Here is an 11,233-nt window from a genome sequence, read left to right as displayed (position 1 = left end):
TAACATTCTGAGCAGTTCGGAGAACCGGTTGTTAGAAGAAGTTACTGGCCTAATCCTGTAAGGAAGGCAGGAAGGAAATATTCTGATGTTGCTTACAGAAACTGCCTCTCCATTAACCCTTATTACATTCTAGGCAGGACTAGACTTCCTGTCTCAGGAACTTCTCTGGAGTTTTTTTTCCCCTCCTTTGCTGGTACTTTGCTTGTGTGGAGTGACCATTCAAAGTTACAATGGCACTGAAAAAAGTGACTTATGACCATTTTTCACACTTACGACTATTGCAGCATCCCCACTGTCATGAGAGGCCAGGCGAGGAGATGCGTGCCTCGATGTGAGTGATGTTGAGTTGACCACGCCCAGCCAATAATATGACCACCAAGCCATGTCCACCCAGTCACATGACCACCAAGCCATGCCCACAAACTAAGCCACGCCCATAGAACTGGTTGTTAAAAATTTGAATCCCACCCCTGGGCACAATGGTGCACTTATGCATGCCCCTTACAGACCTCTTAGGAATGGGGTGAGGTCGATAGTGGTTAGTTTGAGGTTAAAGGAGTGGGGGTTTGAGGATGTAACAACAGAGTCAGGTAGTGCATTTCAGGCATTGACCACTCGGTTGCTGAAGTCGTACTTTCTGCAATCAAGTTTGGAGCAGTTTACATTGAGTTTGTATCTGTTGTGTGCTCTTGCATTGTTGCAGTTGAAGCTGAAGTAGTCATTGACTAGAAGGAAATTTTAGCAGATAATGATGTGTTCTACACCAACAACCGTAGGCGGTGTAGTTCAGGGTTGTCTAAGCCCAAAATCTCAAGCCTGGTGATATAGGGTATTCTGTTGCGAGCAGAGGGTTGTAGTACTCTTCTCATGAAATACTTCTGGACACTCAATTGTATCAATGTCTGATATACAGCGCAGATTCCAGATGGATGACCTGTATTGTTGTTTGCTTGTGTATTATTGTGGTTGAAGCCGAAGAAGTCGTTGACGGGCAAGATGTTGTAGCAGACAATTTTGTGAACTATGCTTAGATCGGACTACAGGCAGCGTAGTTCCAGATTGTCCAGGCCCCAAATTTTGAGCCTGGAAGCATAGGGAATACTATTGTGAGTGGAAGAGAAATACCTCTGAACCTGCTTAATCAGGTTAATGTCCGATATACAGTGCAGGTTCCAGGTGGACGAGCTATATTCGAGAATTGGTCTGGCAAAGATTTTGTATGCCCTAGTTATCCATTCAACGTTGCCGGAGAAGAAGCTTCGCAAAATAAGGTGAACAACTCTTTAGGGTGTCTGGATTTCAATTCCCAGAATTCTCTAGCCAGAAGGGGGTGGAGGGGATTCCCCTCCTGGCTGGGGAATTCTGGGAATTGGAGTCCATGCCTCTGAAAGATGCCATGGTTGAGAAACAGAAATAAAGTATGTAAATAAATTATGTAAATGTATTATGTAAATAAATATATATTGGAGGTGGTGACCCTTTGAGAGCTGTATGCAATGAAATTTCACTTTAATGTATGCCGATTAGTGTACACTGAAAGTGACAAAGTTATTATTCTATTCTATTCTACATTCCAATATTCTATTCTTCATTCCAATATTCTATTCTGTTCTACTTCTATTCTCCTCTATTCTTCATTCCAATATACTATTCTATTTTTCATTCCAATATTCTATTCTATTCTTTATTCCAAATTCTATTATATTTCTATTCTATTCTTCATCCCAATATTCTATTCTATTCTATTCTATTCTATTCTATTCTATTCTATTCTATTCTATTCTATTCTATTCTATTCTTCATTCCAATATTCCATCCCATCCCATCCTATCCTATCCTGTTTTATTTTGTGTTCTGTTTTCTATCCTATTCTAGCCTAGCCTACTCTATTGCTTTATGTAATTTCTTCAGCCGCAAATCACCAAACTCTTCACTGTCATCAGGTGTCCACCAGGGGGCGTCCCATCCAAACTGTCTTGCATACCTTTTCCCCCTTCTTCCACAGCCTTAACACAAACCAGCTAAAAAGTGGTTTAAAAAGTGATTTGGTCTCTTGACTTATATTGGAGAGACACCCCCCACCCCAAGAAGCAAAAAAAGCTTTCTGGAATAAGCTTACCACATAAATAAGCCTGATGACACCAAGAGGAGCATCACATTACAACCGTTTGAGCAGGAGGGTATATATAAGGTCTCTTGCCTTGAGCAGGGGGTTGGACTAGAAGACCTTTGAGATGCCCTCCAGCTGTATGATTCCAAGTTCTAAATTGCTAAGTGGTGCATAAAACATACATGATGCCCTATGATGATATTAACTTACCAGCTGCACTGCAGTGATTCACTTAACAACAGGCAAGAAAGGTCGTAAAATGGGGTGAAATTCAAGAAATGCCTTGCCTAACGACATAAATTTGGGGCTCAGTTGTGGACATTAGGATTACCTGTACTTTAATTGCTCACATATAATGCTAAAATATGTTCCAAACATAATGTAGGAAATTAGCAACCCAACCGTCTCCTAGAAGAATGAAATATTTTAGGGGAGATATTTTATCCTGCTTTTTTAATATTTCCTAAAACATTCTCTTCTCTTCTCTTCTCTTCTCTTCTCTTCTCTTCTCTTCTCTTCTCTTCTCTTCTCTTCTCTTCTCTTCTCTTCTCTTCTCTCCTCTCCTCTCCTCTCCTCTCCTCTTCTCTTCTCTTCTCTGGCTAAGATGCTGAGCTTGTCAATCAGAAAGGTCGGCAGTTCGGTGGTTCGAATCCCTCCGCGTAACGGAGTAAGGTCCCATCACTTATCCCAGCTTCTGCCAACCTAGCAGTTTAAAAACACGTAAAAAATGCAAGTAGAAAAATAGGGACCACTTGGGTGGTGGGAAGGTAGGAGCGTTCCGTGCGCCTTCAGCGTTTAGTCATGCCGGCCACATGACCACGGAGACATCTTCGGACAGCGCTGGCTCTTTGGCTTTGTAACGGAGATGAGCGCCGCCCCCTTGAGCCAGGAACGCCTAGCACATATGCGCTAGGGGAACCCTTTACCTTTAAACCATTTCATTCTTCGAAGAGAGGGGTGTTTGGTAACTTCCTACATAATAATCCGTTCCTTCTTTTCCCTCCATTTGAAAGAAGCAACTTGCAAACACACACAAACACACAGAAACACAAACACAAACACATATACTTTAACAAGCCTTCAATGCATTCCCAGCTCTGAAGTGAAAACAGAGTGGAATGGGAAGGAAATAAAAAATAAAAAAAATAGCACAGTATATTAACCTCCCTATGCAAGAATCATTTTTGTACTCATAAATTGACTTCAGAAAACCCACCAAGCCCTCGTTTGCTTCTCCCTGGTTAATTGCATACATCATAGATTTATACGGTTACACCGCTTGTGAGAATCCACCCCGTTGTGGTGCACTCAAGCATTGCATAAGCAAGCGATAACTTTATCGCAGTGGGTGAATCATGGGGATGAGTGATAGATCTTCCCTGGACACCAGTTGATTGGTAGGAAGGATCGCTCCAGTGCTCTAAGATTCTGTCTGATTTCTCTAGGCGTAATAAGCCATTTATTAAAAGAAAAAAGAAAGAAACTCACTTTGGTAATTCAGCAGAGCAGAGAGAGAGAGAGAGAGAGAGAGAGAGAGAGAGCTTGCAGTAATTTAGGAATTTGACGCTGGAAGGAAAAACGCCATTCAAGTGACAAGGATGGGTAAACATTTCAATGTGCTTTCTTGCAGAGAGGTTTCATTTGAATGCCTGTTTTTAATAAGCCCAGAATAAAAAGATCTGAAAAGGGCTTACAAATGACTAAGTAGCCCACAGCGTATGACCGGTTCGGGAGGCCAAAATTTCTATCCTAAGGCACGATGGTTGTAAGTCAAGGCGCCCACTTGACAAAAAACAACTTTACAACCTTTTTTTTTTTCCTCCAACGGTTGTTACGCGAACCCAGGACCTGCAAAACAAATGCTGCAGTTTTAAGTGAGTGTATTCTGGATTTTTGCTCAAAAAAAAAAAAAAAGCCATTGTGTGATGACCCAGGGTGTGGTACAAAGGCAACGCAGTCAGATATGCAATAAGAGCCCCTTTATTACCTCCACCTTTGCCCCCAATGTCCAGGTTACCTTCAGCTGGAGAAAAACTCTCCAAGGAACAGCCTTTGACTAGAAAATTCAGTCCAAAACAAGGTACACACAAACTGTAACTTAAAATCCAAACAAACCAAACTGAAATAATTAATTAGGCAGGGCAGGAGCAGGGATTTCAAACTTGAAAGCATGGCAAAACTCATACAGTTGGGAAGACGCCAGGAATACAGAGAAGCCACGATGATACAAGATAAAGTCACATTTACTCCTCCACGTTTACTTGCTGCATGCAGCTTGCCTTTTTTATATACACTGTGTTCCCAGCTGCAGCTAATGAAGGGAATCAGGGCCCTTTCCTCCCCATAAGACACGCAACCCACGTTGCTCTTTTCTCCATTCTTCCCTGCGTGCCCTAAGATGAAGAAAGGGTGAGCCTGGGTCTTCCTTGAATGCCCTCTCCCTTGCTCTACCTCTGCCCTGCTCTGTCCAGCCCTTCCCCAGTTTCTTCCACAACCAACAGAGCCACACTCCCGCTGTCTGTCAGCTGTTCAGCTTCCTCCTCCGAGTCAGATTTCGACAGGGGCATGACATGTTGTAAATTGTGAGCCAATTGCCAACCGCCCAAAATGCAGCCACGGATATTTCTGGACTTTATCCTGTATCCAGCCCTTAAGAGTCCAAGATATTGGAAGCCATTCGTTGGAGAAAGGTTTAGCGAACCCCAGGCCTGCCTCTCTATCCAATGCCTTAAAAAAAAAGGGGCCATGACCATAAAGATTGTTTCTAATAATCTTCTAGAGGCCACGGCAAGCCATAAAAATCCAAGCTGGACATAACTGTGGGAGATGGAAAAGTACAGCTCAACAAGGAGATCCTTTTTGACAGTCCAAAGGAGGTCAAAGAATCTTTAAAAGACCTGTTACTATAGCAGCCCACATAGCAATTTAGTGCGAGAATAGCTCCCAAAATCATTACTATTTTTTTCCCCGCAGCCTCTCGTTTCTCCAGCTGCATCACCACCTAGCTAGCTCATCTCTCCAAATTACGCCCCAGTATTTCTGTGACATCCTATGTTTATGAGTCTTGGGGGGAAAAGAGAGGGGAGGACCTACCATGACATTAGAACAAGCCTCCGGCACTAAGGAAGGGAGACTTGGGAAAAAAATAAATCTTGCTCCGCAGGAGGGGAATGGAAGAGGAGAAGAAGGCTGCTGTTCTCTTAAGCTCAAGAGCCGGTTTTATTTGATAGAATCATAGGGCTGGAAGGGGGACCTCAAAGGTCTTATAGTCCAACCCCCTCCTCAAAGGCAGGAATCCTTATTCCATCCCAGTCGAAGGGTTGTCCAGTGTATTTTTGAGAGCACCCACAATGCCAGGAGAAAAACTATTCCATTGATTAATTGTTCTCAGTGTTGGAAAATTTCACCTTAATTCTAGGTTGGATCTCTCTTTAATGGTGTTCCACCCGTTACTTTGTGTCCTGACCTCAGGTTTTATTTTTTATTTGTCAACTGCTTACAAGATAATAGGTATAAGTAAAAACATAGTTTATGAATACATGGGTACATATAAGAAAAATAAAAGAAACAATAGGACAGGGACGGTAGGCACATTGGTGCGCTTATGCATGCCCCTTACAAACCTCTTAGGAAAGGGGTGAGGTCAATAGTAGACAGTCTAAGGTTAAAGTTTTTGAGGTTTGGGGAAGAAACCACAGAGTGCTTTGGAAAACAGATCTTCTCTGTGGTAAAGGTAAAAGGTAAAGTTTCCTCTCGCACATACGTACTAGTTGTTTCTGCCTCTAGGGGGCGGTGCTCCTCTCCATTACAAAGCTCAAGAAGAGCCAGCGCTGTCCGAAGACGTCTCCATGGTCATGTGGCCGGCAGGACTAAACACTGAAGGCGCATGGAACGCTGCTCCCTTCCCACCCAAGGGCTTCCTATTTTTCTACTTGCATTATTTGTGCTTTCGAACTGCTAGGTTGGCAGAAGCTAGAACCAGTAACGGGAGCTCACGGCGTAACACAGCGCTAGGGATTCAAACTGCCGAACTGCCGACCTTTCTGATCGACGAGCTCAGCGTCTGAGCCACTGAGCCGCTGCGTCCCTTTCTTCTATGTGATAACCCTTCAAATGTTGGAAGACTGATAGGAATTCCCCCACCTATCCTTCTCTTCATACCTAGTTCTCAATTCTTTGGAAGGGAAGGTTTAATTCAGAATGTAGTTTGGGGGAAGAGAGAGAATTGGAAGAACATGCTCTTATTTATTTATTTGTTTGTTTGTTTGTTTGTTTATTGATTGATTTAGTCAAGAGCTTACAATATAACAGAAACAAGAGCAAACATGTTTAAATGCAAGAAATAGGGACTGATAATTGGGAACAATAGGACAGGGACAGTAGGCACGATTGTGTGCTTATGCATGCCCCTTACGAAAGCATTGGCTGAACATATCACACACAGGTAGTCCTCAACTTATGTCTATTTGTTTAGTGACAACAATGCTGAAAAAGGACATATAACCAACCGGTCCTCGCCTTATGACCACTGTAGTGTGTCCCTGGTCACATGATCAAAATTCAGGCGCTTACCAGCTAGTTTACCATCATTGCAGTGTCCCAGGGCGATAGGATGATCATTTGTGACCTTCCCAGTTGCCTTCTGATACAGATTAACCTAGTTGAAAGGGACCTTGTAGGTCATCTAGTCCAGTGGTCACCAACCAGTGGGCCAGGGACCACTGGTGGTCCATGAGAAAATGTTGGTGTCCACAGAGAAATGTCACCCCCAAAGCAATTAATTCAGGCTGCGCGGGAGCACAAGGCTGTCCTGCCCATATGGCCTGTGGGAACACAAGGCTTGCGTTGCTTGCATTGCAAACAACACGAGGTAGTGAGGGGAGCGGGGAAAGGGCAGTGGGGGGAACTTGCCCCACTCACCCCACGCACCTGGCCTGGCCACCGGGCTGCTTTTTTCCACTTCTTTCTTCTTCTGCTTTTGGCTGCACACAAGGAAAGCAGCAAAAGTCCTTCCTTCTCTCCCCCAAACTCTGCCAGAAATGAGTCTTTGGGACCCTGCAAGGCCTCCTGCTCCAAGAGGCTGCGCCGCAAAAGACTCATTTCTGGTGGAGTTTGGGGGAGAGAAAGAAAAACTTCTGCTGCTTCTGCTGTTTTCCTTGCATGAAGCCAAAAGTCTCTCTCTCTCTCTCTCTCTCTCTCTCTCTCTCTCTCTGTGTGTGTGTGTCTCTCTGTCTCTCTCCCCCTGAGAATGGAGCTGGAGACGGTATCCTGTGATCCCAAATAAAGAATGATCAATTGGTAGGAAAATGGGATGGGGAATTTTTCTGCAGACTGTTTTTGGGATTTTCCCAGGGTGTCTGGTTTGCGGGATTTAAAATTATGAGTTTGGTGGTCCCTGAGGTCCAAAAGGTTGGTGACCCCTGATCTAGTCCAACCCACCCGCTGAAGCAGACCCTACACCCTTGTTGACAGATGGCAGTCCAGTCCCTTCTTGAAAGCTAACGGGGAATTCGCTTAACAATTGACTTAACAACCATGTGATTCACTTCATGACTGTATGATTTACTTAACAACCACGGCCAAAAGAGAAGGTCACAAAATCAGGTGCGACTCCCTGTTACCATTTAACCTCTCCTCGGAAATGATTCTCAGCTGCTTTTCAGGCTCAGGAATCAAAAAATAAAGAACCTAACCTGGGAACCTAACCACTTTCTTTCTCTTTCTGGAGCTCTTTCCTTCTCCTTCATCATTCTGCCATTATCTCGGGGAAATGAGCTCTAATCATCTATCGCAATTACACGGAAGCAAATGGGAGTGGAATCATTTATATCGGAAAACAGGCAGCCCTAGAGAAAATTCAGCGAGCTGATAACAGGGGGAAAGTACCGTACTTGACTCTGAAAAAAAGAGTATTTTAGAAGAACCAGAGAGGATATTTTCCCATGCTTATTATCACCTCGGGCTTTGCATTAGGATCACATCAGTACTCAATTAGGGGGGTGGGGTTTAGTGTTAGGATTATAAATTCACACTTATTCTGCTGGCTCTAAGATGGAAAAGTTGGTGCTTTATGGTGCTGTTTTATAGATAAGAGATGAAGAGACTGATGTGTGTAACTGGAAGAGTTGTGATGAAGGTTGAGACTTCTTCTTTATACATTTCCTTCTGTTTTGTTATATTTTTTACTTTTCCTTGTTTTTTTTTCCCCTTTATTTTTCCTTCCATTTTTTTTTTTTTTTTACTCCTCTGTATTTTTAGAGTTAGAATTAGAATAACAGCTTTGGAAAGGACCCTTGGAGGTCTTCTAGTCCAACCCCTTGCTTAGGCAGGAAACCCCATACCATTTCAGATAAATGGTTATCCAATCTCTTCTTAAAAACTTCCAGTGTTGGAGCATTTGCAACTTCTGGAGGCAAGTTGTTCCACTGATTTAATTGTCAGGAAATTCCTCCTTAGTTCTAAGTTACTTCTCTCCTTGATTAGTTTCCATCCGTTGCTTCTTGTCCTGCCTTCAGGTGCTTTGGAGAATAGCTTGGCTCCCTCTTCTTTGGGGCAGCCCCTGAGATATTGGAAGTCTGCTATCACGTCACCCCTAGTCCTCTTCATCAAACTACACTATTTTCTTCTCTTCCTTTTAAAGTTTAACGTTTACCACAGCTGTCAATGAATGACGGTGATTTCCCCTGGGTGCAGAGTCAGCCAGTGACTTACCTGGCAGGAGAGAAACCTAATTATTAAAGGAGGATTACCTAAGATGTAGCTTTGTCTATTGCAGTCCAGGTGCACTAACCCCCGTGATTTCTCCAAAGGCGGGAAACTGGGCTGCGTTTGGTTGGCCCCTGTGAGAACAGAGAGTACAGGTAATCCTTGACTTACGACCACAGTGGAGCCCAAAGTTGCTAAGTGAGGCAGTTGTTAAGTGAATTTCGCCCGATTTTGTGGCCACAGTCATTGAGGCAATCACTGCGGTTGTTACGTTCATAACACGGCTGTGAAGCGAATTGGACTTCCTTCCGCCAAAGGGAAACACAGGACTGTAACCGACATAAATATGAGTCAGTTGCCAAGCGCAACTGAATGTTGATCTTCTGACCGTGGCGAAAATGGTCGTACGTGTGAAAAGCCGGCATAAGTCGCTTTTTTTCAGCGGCGTTGCGGCTTTGAATGGCCACTAAAAGGACTGTTGTAAGTCAAGGATTTCTGGCACAGGAACAGAAATCTAATCCAGCATGCATGATTTACAGTGGTGGGATTCAAATTTTTTTTACTACTGGTTCTGTGGGCGTGGCTTGGTGGGCGTGGCAGGGGAAGGATACTTCGCAATTCCCATTCCCTCCCCACCCCACTAACCTGCTTTCCAGCTCCGTTCTCCTGGGCAGGGCAACCAAAGAAGAACCAGCCGATCAGCTGGGACTCAATGGGAGGCAGAGAAGAGATGGGGTTGGCGGGGCCGGTCAGAGCTGGGATTTGCTGGTTCTCCGAACTACTCAAACTTTTTGCTACTGGTTCTCCAGAACGGGTCAGAACTGGCTGAATATTACCTCTGATGATTTATGTTCAAAGTGGTTGGGCTTTAGATGGTCTCTAAACGCTCCTCGATACAGTAGGTATAAATGGATCAATAAATAAAAACCCATCAATTTGCCACAGATTCATTTCTTCTGACAGCCAGCAAGCCCGTAAGGTTTTTTTCTCTGACTCACGCTGCTACAGGACCTTCCTTACTCTCTTCCACCCACTCACTCTCACCATCCCCCCCTCCTCTTCTTCTGACTTGGCTGTGGGGAAAGACAGATTGATGTAGACAGGCAGTTAATCTGCAGGAAATGTTTCTTCTTTCCTCTCCACCGTCAAATATGTTTCCCAGATGACAGATTTGCTCCAGCAACTGGACTTGGCTGAGGATTACGTCAATCATAAAATGGCCTCTTTGTTCTGGAGCGTTTCCGGAAGCCAGTCAACCATAGCTCACTCAACAACCGTGGTTAAGCAAAGCGGGGCTGAATGCCTTAGCTCAGGGGTCTCCAAACTCAACAACTTTAAGACTTGTGGGTTTCAACTCCCAGAATTCCCCAGTTAGGGTCTCCAAACTCGACAACTTTAAGACTTGTAGGTTTCAACTCCCAGAATTCCCCAGTTAGGGTCTCCAAACTCGACAACTTTAAGACTTGTGGATTTCAGCCCCCAGAATTCCCCAGTTAGGGTCTCCAAACTCGACAACTTTAAGACTTGTGGATTTCAGCCCCCAGAATTCCCCAGTTAGGGTCTCCAAACTCGACAACTTTAAGACTTGTGGGTTTCAGCTCCCAGAATTCCCCAGTTAGGGTCTCCAAACTCGACAACTTTAAGACTTGTGGGTTTCAACTCCCAGAATCCCCTGCTGACTGGCTAATTCTGGGAGTTGAAGTCTACATGTTTTAAAGTTGCCAAGTTTGAAGACCCTCCTGCCCTAGCCAAATCTCTTCTCTGGATCCATTGCTGTGTACAGCAACACTGAGGATAAAAGTTTTGCAGTTTCAAAACATCCTGACCACAGTCTGATCACCGTGTGTTCTTCTGACCCAAACAGATTATGCTGTCTCAAACTCTGTTACGGAAGAAAAGAAAAAATTTCAAAATTATTGATGGGAACTCTGCTCGCAAAGTTATTGCAGGGCCTCGCCAAGCGATGAGCTGTGATTTTGCGTGACATGTGACTGGCAAGGAGTTTTATTATTTCTGCTTCCTCTTCTTTCATTTTAATTATATTTTCTCTCGAAAGAAATCATGAGCCCAGCCAATTTCCAGTCGGAGAAGAAGCAAAATGCAATGCGAATTAGAAAAATAAAAACAAATGTAGACTGGTGGAAACGGCATCATAAAAGCCATTAAAATTGTCTCGGCAGCAGTGAAATTTTTAAAAAAATCTCAGATTTAATAAACTAAAATGTAATTCTAGAAAAACACAAAGGGGGTGTGTGTGGAAATATATCTTTAACAACCTGTGAAGGATGAGTCTGGGGCAAAGGAATTTGAGTCTGGCAGCAAATTGCCGATAAAGGAAGTCCTTTGACTTACGACCACAATTGAGCACAGAATTGATGTTGCTAAGTGAGGAATTTGTTAAGTGATTTTTGCCCCATT

The sequence above is a fragment of the Pseudonaja textilis genome, chromosome 14 (assembly GCF_049901715.1).
Source record: "Pseudonaja textilis isolate UNSWEBS1 chromosome 14, rPseTex1.2, whole genome shotgun sequence".
In the NCBI taxonomy this organism is placed as follows: Eukaryota; Metazoa; Chordata; class Lepidosauria; order Squamata; family Elapidae; genus Pseudonaja; species Pseudonaja textilis.
The sequence above is the reverse complement of the archived record's forward strand: the minus strand, read 5'-3'. Positions refer to the sequence as shown.